Here is an 11,334-nt window from a genome sequence, read left to right as displayed (position 1 = left end):
GTGTTAAATTTCCGTTGAGGTGTAACCAGACTGTGTCAAAAATTCTGTTCAGACATCACCGGACTGTGTCAAATTTCTTTTCAACATGTCCGGACTGTGTCAGATTTCCATTGAGACGTACCCATACTGCGTCAAATTACCATTGAGACATCACCGGACTATCAAATTTCCGTTGAGACATGCCCGAACTGGCTCAAATTTCCATTGAGATGTCCCCCGACTGTGCCAAATTTCCATTTAGATGTGTCCAGACTGTAAAATTTCTGTTTAGGCATCCCTGCACTATGTTACATTTCCGTTTAGACATGGCCGGACTGTGTCAAATTCCCGTTGAGACGTGCCCGTACTGTGCCAAATTTCCGTTCAGACATAGCCGGACTATATCAACTTTCCGTTGAGACATGGCCAAACAGTGTCAAATTTCCATTCAGACATGGCCGAACAGTTTAAATTTCCGTTTAGATATGGCCAGACTGTGTCAAATTTCCGTCCAGACATGCCTGGACTGTGTACTCACCATATTTGCTTTCATATGTATTGTCAGAGTGTTAGTTGTTAACAAGCTCAACACCATTAAGACTTTACTGAATAATTTGCCTTCAAGTAACTGATACTCTAACATTGTTGTATATATTGCCATTTTTTATTACTTTCAACATTGTATTTTTTATATGTGATCATTTTAATAATTTTAGGCATTGTGGTCACTGACAGTAGGTGGCCGAGTGTTGTTAGGAAACAACAAGAGTCTGTCAATAATTATGTCAATAATTATGTAGGGACCATTAGATAGGAAAATCCACTGGTAGAAATATATATAGTGAGGGTAGAGTAATGAAAGGATCTACCAGAAGTTAAGGTAGAAGGAGGTAGATGTGTGCAGCCTAAGACTGCACAAATAGCAGTTTCGAAAAACAAGACACAACATAGGCAGTCAATTTCCAAAACAGTAAAATGCAAACCTCTCCAGAAACTCTGAACTTTGACTCCTTCAGTGGGTGGTTACTGTCAAGAGATGAAACCAATCAGACTAATCTTGGGGTGGCACCGGAAGTAAGGAAAGCCACCAGTAGTTAAGGAGGAGCTAATTGAATCAGCTAGGTCCAGACTTCATTTGAGCTCCTAGAGAAAGTCAGTTAAGAACAAAACCTTATACGGGGAGGCTGTATCCCTTCTCCCTCTGTTCCAGTGTAGTGTAGTGTTGTGTTGTGAAACTTATACTTTATTCTAATTATAAGTAAATTAATTAAGTGGTGTTTAACTTGCCCAGAATCCGTAGAAACGTATCCATGAAAAGAAAGACCTCCTGAGAGACATGGAAACCCAGTTAAAATAACTTACAATGTTCCTATGAGATGAGAAACTCTTTGCAAGTGATAATTGAAGGTGAGCCCATATAACAAATAACCTTCCAAACATTACCCGTAGCCACGAAGAAGAAGAAGAGCGAATAAAGAAACCGTAGGTACGCAACGCAAACAGAAGAAAAGAGAGTATAAAAACAGTACTTGTAACAAAATTTCTGTTGAGGCATGGCTGAAATATGTCAAATTTCCGTTGGGACGTGCCCTTACTGTTAAATTTCCGTTCAGACATAGGCAGACTGTATCAAATTTCTAATGAGACAAGGCAGAACGGTGTCAAATTTCCATTTAGATGTGCCCGGACTGTATCCAATTTCCATTGAATAGTGCCCATGTGTCAAATTTCTGTTCAGGAATAGCCGAACTGTGTAAAATTTCCGTTGAAACATGGTCAGACTGTTCAAATTTCCACGAGATGTGCCAGGACTGTGTCAAATTTCCTTTCAGACATGGCCGGACTGTGACGAATTTCAATGGGGACGTGCCCGGACTGTGACAAATTTCTGTTCCAACATCGCTGGGCTTTGTCAAATTTCCACTGAGACGTGCCCAGACTGTGTCAAATTACCATTGAGACATGGCCGGACTGTCAAATTTCCGTTTAGATGTGCCCCGACTGTGTCAAATTTCTGTACAGACATGGTCTGTCTATGTCAAATTTCTGTACAGACATGGCCATATTATGTCAAATTCCCCTTGTGACATGGCCGGACTGTATCAAATTTCTGTTGACATGTGCCCGAACTGTGTCAATTACCATTGAGACACAGCCAGACTGTCAAATATCCATTGAGACGTGTCCGGACTGTCAAATTTCCATTGAGATGTGGGCGGACTGTGTCAAATTTTTGTTGAGACATGGCCACACAGTGTCAAATTTCCATTCAGACATGGCCGGACTGTGTCAAATTTTCGCAGAGGCGTGCCCAAACAGTATCACATTTCCGTCCAAACATGACCAGATTGTGTCAAATTTCCGCTGAAAGCCTGGGCTGTGTCAAATTTCCATTCAGACATGGCTGGACTGTGTCAAATTTTGGTTGAGACGTGGCAAGACGATGTCTATATTTTGTTGAGATGTGTCTGGACTATGTCAACTTTCTGTTCAGGCGTCCTTGTACTATGTTAAATTTCCATTCAGACATGGCCAGACTGTGTCAAACTTCCGTTGAGACATGCCCGAACTGTGCCAAATTTCTGTTCAGACATGGCTGGACTATGTCAAATTTCCATTGAGACATCACTAGACTGTGTCAACATTCCATTGAGACATGGGCAAGCTGTGTCAAATTTTGATTCAGACATGGCCGAACAGTGTCAAATTTCCGTTCAAATATGGCCAGACTGTATCAAATTTCTGTCCAGACATGCCTGGACTGTGTGAAATTTCAGTTGAGGCCTGGCTAAACTGTGTCAAATTTCCGTTGGGGGACGGGCCTTTACTGTTAAATTTCCGTTCAGACATAGGCAGACTGTGTCAAATTTCCCATCAGACATGGTGGGATGGTGTCTAATTTCCTTTGAGATGTGCCCAGACTGTGTCAAATTTCTGTTGAGACATGGCCGCACAGTATCCCATTTCCATTCAGACATGACTGGACAGTATCAAATTTCCATCCAAACATGACCGGACTGTTTCAAATTTCCGTCCAGAAATGGCTGTTCAGTGTCAAATTTCTGATGAAACATGCATGGACAGTGTCAAATTTCCATTTAAACGTGCCTGGGATGTGACAAATTTCCATTCAGACATGGCTGGACCGTGCCTAATTAACTTTGGGATGTGCCCGGACTGTCAAATTTCAGTTCAGACATAGCCAGACTGTGTCTATATTTCCTTGAGATATGCCCTGGTTGTGCCAAATATAGCCGGACTGTGTCAAATTTCCTCTCAGACATGGCAGGACAGTGTCAATTTTCTATTCATACATGGATGGACTGTGTCATATTTCCATTGAGACGTGCCCAGACTGTCAAATTTCCGTTGAGGCATGTCCAGACTGTGTCAAATTTTCGTTGATACATGTCCGGACTGTGTCAAATTTTCATTGATGTGTGCCAAGACTGTGTCAAATTTCTGTTCAGACGTGCCCAGACTTTGTCAAATGTCCATTGAAAAGTGCCTGGACTTTGTCAAATTTCCATTGAGACATGGCTGGACTGTGTCAAATTTGCATTGGGATGTGCCTGAACTGTCAAATTTCCGTTCAGACATAGACAGAATGTCAAATTTCTGTTCAGATATAGACGGACGGTGTCAAATTTCTGTTCAGACGTACTTCGACTGTCAAATTTCCGTTCAGATGTGCCCAGAATGTGTCAAATTTCCGCTTTGACATGGTTGGACTGTCAAATATTTAGTTGAGATGTGCCCGGATTGTGTCAAATTTCCATCGAGAAGTGCCCGGGTGTCAAATTTCCATCAAGAAGTGCCCGGGTGTCAAATTTCTGTTCAAACAAGGCTGGACTGTGTCAAATTTCCATTCAGACATGGTTGGACTGTGTCACATTTCCGTTTAGACATGGCTGGAAAGTATCAAATTTCCGTTCAGACGTGCCTGGGCTGTGTCAAATTTCTGTTCAGACATGGCTGGACTGTGTCAAAATTATGTTCAGACATGACCTGACTGTGTCAAATCTCCGTTGAGACGTGCCTAGAGTGTGTCAAACTTCCATTCAGACATGGCCAGACTGTGTCAAATTTCCATTGATACGTGCCTGGACTATATCAAATTTCCGTTGAGACATGGCCGTACTGTGTCAAATTTCTGTTGATACGTGCACGGATTGTGTAAAATTTCCATTTAGACATGGCCGGACTGTGTCAAAATTTTTTTAGACATGGCCGGACTGTGCCAAACTTACGTTCAGACATGGCCTGACTGTGCAAATTTGCTTTGAGACATGTACAGACTGTCAAATTTCCATTCAGACAAGCCCAGAATATGACAAATTTCCGTTCGGACATGGCCGAACTGTGCACAATTTCCGTTCAGACATGGCTGGACCATGTAAAATTTCCATTGAGACTTGCCCAGACTGTGTCAAATTTCCATTGAGACATGGCCCCACTGTACTAAATTTCCATTGAAACAAGCCCAGACTGTGTCAAATTTTGTTCTGACATGGCCAGACTATGTCAAATTTCCATTCAGACATTGCCAGACTGTGTCAAATTTCCATTGAGATGTGCCTGGACTATGTCAAATATCCATTGAAACATGGCTGGACTCTGCTAAATTCCCGTTCGGACATGGCCGTACTGTGTAAAATTTCCTTTGAGACATGACTGAACTGTGTCAAATTACCATTTAGAAAAGGATGGACAGTCAAATTTCCATTGAGACATAGCTGGACTGTCTCAAATTTCTGTTTAGACATGCCTGAACTCTGTCAAATTTTCATTCAGATACGGCCCGACTGTGTTAAATTTCCATTCAGACATGGCCGGACTCTGTCAAAATTTCATTGAAACGTGCCTGGACTGTGTCAAAATTCTGCTGAAACTTGCCCAGACAGTGTCAAATTTCTGTCCAGACATGGCCGGACTGTTTCAAATTTCCATCCAGACATGGCCGTTCTGTGTTAAATTTCCATTCAAACGTGCCTGGACTGTGTCAAATTTCTGTTGAAACATGCCTGGACTGTGTCAGATTTCCGTTGAGACATTGCTGGACTGTGTCAAGTTGTTAGGAATGCAACAGAAGTCTGCGAAAGAAATGTAGGGACAATTAAATAGGAATTCTACTGGTAGAGTAACGAAAGAATCTACCAGTAAAATTCCTATCTAATTGTCCCTACATTTCTTTCACAGACTTCTGTTGTATTCCTAACATAATTTCTGTTGGGACATGCCCAGACTGTCAAATTTCCGTTCAGACAGAGCCGGACTGTCTCAAATTTACCTTCAGACATTGCCAGACCAGTGTCAAATTTCCATTGAGATGTGCACGGAAATTCCGTCCAGACATGGCTGGGCATTGTCAATATTTCATTGAGCTGTGTCCGGATTGTGTCAAATTTCCATTCAGACATTTCTGGATTGCGTAAAATTTCCGCTGAAACGTGCCTGGACAGTTTCAAATTTCCGTCCAGCCATGTCAAGACTGTTTGAAATTTCCATCCTGACATGGCCGTACTGTTTCAAATTTCGGTTGAAACGTGCCTGGACTGTCAAATTTTTGTTGAAACATGCCTGGACTGTGTCAAATTTCCATTCAGACATGGCAAGGCTGTGTCAAATTTCTGCTTAGACGTGCCCGGACAGTGTCAAATTTCCATCCAGACATGACCGGCTGTTTCAAATTTCCTTCCAAACATGGCTGTTCTGTGTCAAATTTGCGTGCAGACATGGCCAAACGGTGTCAATATTTCATTGAGATGTGCCTGGACTGTCTAACATTTCCATTCAGACATGGCCGGATTGTGTCAAATTTCCGCTGAGACATGCCGGACAGTGTCAAATTTCTGTCCGGACATGACCGGACTGTTTCAAATTTCCATCCAGTCATGGCTGTACTATGTCAAATTTCCATTGAAATTTGCCTGGACTGTGTCAAATTTAAATTGAAAAGTGCCTGGACTGTGTCAAATTTCCATTGAGACGGCTGCACTGTGTCAAATTTGCATTGGGATGTGCCCGGACTGTCAAATTTCAGTTCAGACATAGCCAGACTGTCAAATTCCCATTCAGACGTAGACGGATGTGTCAAATTTCCGTTCAGATATACTTTGACTGTGTCAAATTTCCGTTCAGATGTCCCCGGACTGGGTCAAATTTCTGTTCAGACATGGTCTGACTGTCAAATATTTAGTTGGCATGTGGCTGGACTGAGTCAAATTTCCATTGAGAAGTGCCCGGTAGTCAAATTTCCATTCAGACAAGGCCGGACTATGACAAATTTCCATTCGAACATGGTCGGACTCATACATTTCCATTTAGACATGGCTGGACAGTGTCGAATTTCTGTTTAGATGTGCCTGGACTGTGTCAAATTTCTATTCAGATATGGCTGGATTGTGTCAAATTTATGTTCAGACATGACCTGACTGTCAAATTTCCATTGATACATGCCTGGACTCTGTCAAATTTCCGTTGAAACATGGCCGAACTGTGTCAAATTTTTGTTCAGACGTGGCCGGACTGCGTAAAATTTCCATTCATACATGGCCGGACTGTGTTAAATTTTCATTTAGACGTAACCGGACTATGTCACATTTCCGTTCAGACATGACCGGACTGTGCCAAATTTCCATTCGGGCATGGCCCGACTGTGCCAAACTTCCTTCGAGACATGTACAGACTGTCCACTTTCCGTTCAGCCGTGCCCAGAATGTGTCAAATTTCCGTTCAAACAAGGACAGACTTTGTCAAATTTCTGTTCAGACATGGACGGACTGTGCCAAATTCCGTTCAGACATGGCTGGACCACGTCAAATTTCCGCTGAAACTTGCCCGGACTATGTCAAATTGAGACATGGTCCCACTATGTCAAATTTCCATTGAGACGTGCCCAGACTGTGTCAAATTTCGTTCAAACATGGCCGGACTTTGTCAAATTTCCATTCAGACATTGCCAGACTGCCAAATTTCCATTGAGACGTGCCCGGACTGTATCCAATATCCATTGAAACATGGCTGGACTCTGCCGTACTGTGTCAAATTTCCTCTGATACATGCCCAAACGGTGTCAAATTACCATTGAGAAATGGATGGACGGTCAAATTTCCATTGAGACATGGCCGGACTGTCTCATATTTCCGTTTAGACATGGCTGAACTGTGTCAATTTATGTTGAAAAGTGGCCAGACAGTGTCAAATTTCCGTTGAGATGTGCCCGGACTGTGTCAAATTTCTGTTGTGACATGGCTGCACTGTGTCAAATTTTCTTTCAGACATGGCCATAGTGTATCAAATTTCTATCCAGGCATGGATGTACTGTCAAATTTCCGTTCAAATGTGCCTGGACTGTGTCAAATTTCTATTGACACATGCCTGTACTGTGCCAAATTTCTGTTGAGACGTACCCTGACTGTGTCAAATTTCCATTGAGATGAGTCAGGACTGTGTCAAATTTTCGTTCAGACATGCCCGGACTGCGTCAAATTTTCGTTCAGACATGCCCCGACTGTGTCAATTTTCCATTTAGACATGATGGACTATTTTAAATCTCTATTGAGACATCCCCAGACTGTCTCAAATTTCCATTGAGAAGTGATCGAACTGTGTCAAATTACCATTGAGAAATGGCCAGACTCGAATTTCCATTGAGACATGTCTGGCCTGTGTCAAATATCCACTAGGACATGCCCGGGCTGTGTCGTATTTCCATTGAGACGTACCTGCCCAGACTATGTCAAATTTCCAGTAAGAAGTGCCCAGACTGTGTCAAATTTCTGCTGAGACATGCCCGGATAGTGTCAAATTTCCATCCAGACATGACAGGCTGTTTCAAATTTCCATCAAGGCATTGGCCGCACTGTGTCAAATTTAATTGCAACGTGCCTGGGTTGTGTCAAATTTCCATTGAGACATGGCTGGACTGTCAAATTTCTGTTCAGACATACACAAACGGTGTCAAATTTTTGTTCGGATGTACTTGGACAGTGTCAAATTTCCGTTCAGACGTGCCCGGACTGTCAAATTTCCGTTCAGACATGGTCGGATTGTGTCAATTATTTAGTTGAGATGTGCCCGGACTGAGTCAAATTTCCATTAAGAAGTGACAAATGGCTAAACAGTCTCAAAATTCCATTTAGACATGGCCAAACAGTCTCAAATTTCCTTTCAGATATGGCTGGACTCTGTCAAATTTCCGTCCAGACATGCCTGGGCTGTCAAATTTCAGTTGAGGCATGGCTAAACTGTGTCAAATTTCCATTGGGACATGCCCTTACTGTTAAAATTCCGTTCAGACATAGGCAGACTGTGTCAAATTTACCATCAGACATGGCAAGACGGTGTCTAATTTCCGTTGAAATGTGCCCAGACTGTGGCGAATTTCCGTTGAAACGTGCCTGGACTGTGCCAAATTTACATTGAGACATGGCTGGACTGTGTCAAATTTCCATTGGGACGTGCCAAGGCTGTCAAACCTCAGTTTAGACATAGTCGGACTGCATCAAATTTCCATCCAGACATGGCTGGGCATTGTCAATATTTCATTGAGATGTGTCTGGATTGTGTCAAATTTTATTCAGACATGGCTGGACTGTCAAATTTCCGCTGTAACGCACCCGGACATTGCCAAATTTCTGTCCAGACATGACCGGACTGCTTCAAATTTCCATCGAGACATGGCCGTACTTGGTCAAATTTCCGTTGAAACTTGCATGGACTATGTCAAATTTCTATTTAAACGTGCCTGGACTGTCTCAAATTTCCATTGAGACTGCTGGATAGTGTTAAATTTCTGTTGGGAAATGCCCGGACTGTCAAATTTCTGTTCAGACAGAGCTGGACTGTGTCAAATTTCCCTTCAGACATTGCTGGACGGTGTTAAAATTCAATTAAGATGTGCCCGGAGTGTGTCAAACTTCCATTGAGAGTGCCCGGGTGTCGAATTTCCGTTGAGACATGGACGGACTGTGTCAAATTTTTGTTGAGACATGCCTGGGCTGTATCAAATTTTCGTCCAGACATGGCTGGGCGTTGTCAATATTTCATTGAGATGTGTCTGGATTGTGTCAAATTTACATTCAGACATGTCTGGACTGTGTCAAATTTCCACTGAAACGTGCTTGTACAGTGTCAAATTTCCATCCAGCCATGACCAGACTGTTTCAAATTTCCCTCCAGACATGGCCGTACTATGTTAAATTTCCATTCAAACGTGCCTGGACTGTGTCACATTTCTGTTGAAACATGCCTGAACTGTGTCAAATTTACGTTGAGACATCGCTGGACTGTGTCAAGTTGTTAGGAATACAACAGAAGTCTGTGAAAGAAATGTAGGGACAATTAGATAGGAATTCTACTGGTAGAGTAATGAAAGAATCTACCAGTAGAGTTCCTATCTAATTGTCCCTACATTTCTTTCACAGACTTCTGTTGTATTCCTAACAACATTTCTATTGGGACATGCCTGGACTGTCAAATTTCCGTTCAGACAATTTCCATTGGGATGTGCCCGTAGTGTGTCAAATTTGCATTTAGAGTGCCCGGGTGTCAAATTTCCGTTGAGACATGGCTGGATTATGTCAAATTTCTGTTGAGACATGCGTGGGCTGTGTCAAATTTCCATCCAGACATGGCTGGGCATTGTCAATATTTCATTGAGATATGTCCAGATTATGTCAAATTTCCAATCAGATATATCTGGACTGTGTCAAAATTTCCGCTGAAACATGCCTGGACAGTGTCAAATTTCCACTTAGACATGACCAGACTGTTTGAAATTTCCATCCAGACATGGCCGGGACTGTCAAAAAATCCATTTAGACATGACCAAACTATTAAATTTTCATTCAGACATAACTGGACTACATCAAATTTGTGTTCAAACATGACCGGACTGTGCCAAATTTCCATTCGGACATGGCCTAACTGTGCCAAACTTCCTTTGAGAGGTGCATGGACTGTCAAATTTCCATTGAGACTTGTCCAGACTGTGTCAAATTTCCGTTGAGACATGTCCCACTGTGTCAAATTTCCATTGAGACATGCCCGGAATGTGTCAAATTCGTTCAGATATGTGCCAAATTTCCATTCAGACATTGCCAAACTGTGTTAAATGTCCGCTGAGATGTGGCCGGGCTGTGTCAAATATCCATTGAAACATGGCTGGACTCTGACAAATTTCCATCCGGACATGGCCGTACTGTGTCAAATTTCCTTTGATACATGCCCAAACTGTGTCAAATTACCATTGAAAAATGGATGGCCTGTCAAATTTCCATTGAGACATGGCCGGACTGTCTCAAATTTCCGTTGAGATGTACCCTGACTGTGTCAAATTTCCATTGAGATGTGTCAGGACTGTGTCAAATTTCCATTGAGACATCCCAGACTGTCCCTATTTTCCATTGAGATGTGCCCAAACTGTGTCAAATTACAATTGAGAAATGGCCAGACTCAAATTTCCGTTGAGACGTGTCTGGACTGTGTCAAATATTCACTGGGACATACCCGGAATGTGTCAAATTTCCATTGAGACATACCTGCCCGTACTGTGTCAAATTTCCATTGATAAGTGCCCAGACTGTGTCAAATTTCTGCTGAGATGTGCCTGGGCAGTGTCAAGTTTCTGTCCAGACATGAATGGCTCTTTCAAATTTCCATCCAGACATTGGCCGTACTATGTCAAATTTCATTGTAATGTGCCTGGACTTTGTCAATTTTCATTAAAAAGTGCCTGGACTGTGTCAATTTTCTGTTAAAAAGTGCTTGGACTGTGTCAAATTTCCATTGAGACATGGCTGGACTGTGTTAAATTTGCATTGGGATGAGCCCGGACTGTCAAATTTCCATTCAGACATAGCCAGACTGTGTCAAATTCCCATTCAGACATGGACGGACGTTGTCCAATTTTCATTCAGATGTACCTGGACACTGCCAAATTTCCGTTCAGACATGCCCCACACTCTGTCAAGTTCTGTTCAGACATGGTCGGATTGTGTCAAATATTTAGTTGAGATGTGCCCAGAATGAGTCAAATTACCATTGAGAAGTGCCCAGGTGTCAAATATCCGTTCAGGACATGGCCGGACTATGTCAAATTTCCGTTGAGACATGGCCGAACTGTGGTAAATTTCCATTGAGACATGGCTGCACTGTGTCAAATTTTCCATTGAAATGTACCCGAACTGTGTCAAATTTCTGTTCAGACATGGCCGGACTATGACAAATTTCCATTCAGACATTGCCAGACTGTGTAAAATTTTCATTGAGATGTGCCTGGACTGTGTCAAATATCCATTGAAACATGGCGGGACTCTGCCAAATTTCCGGTTGGACATGGCCGTACTGTCA

Source organism: Macrobrachium nipponense, chromosome 12 (assembly GCF_015104395.2).
Source record: "Macrobrachium nipponense isolate FS-2020 chromosome 12, ASM1510439v2, whole genome shotgun sequence".
Classification (NCBI taxonomy): Eukaryota; Metazoa; Arthropoda; class Malacostraca; order Decapoda; family Palaemonidae; genus Macrobrachium; species Macrobrachium nipponense.
The sequence above is the reverse complement of the archived record's forward strand: the minus strand, read 5'-3'. Positions refer to the sequence as shown.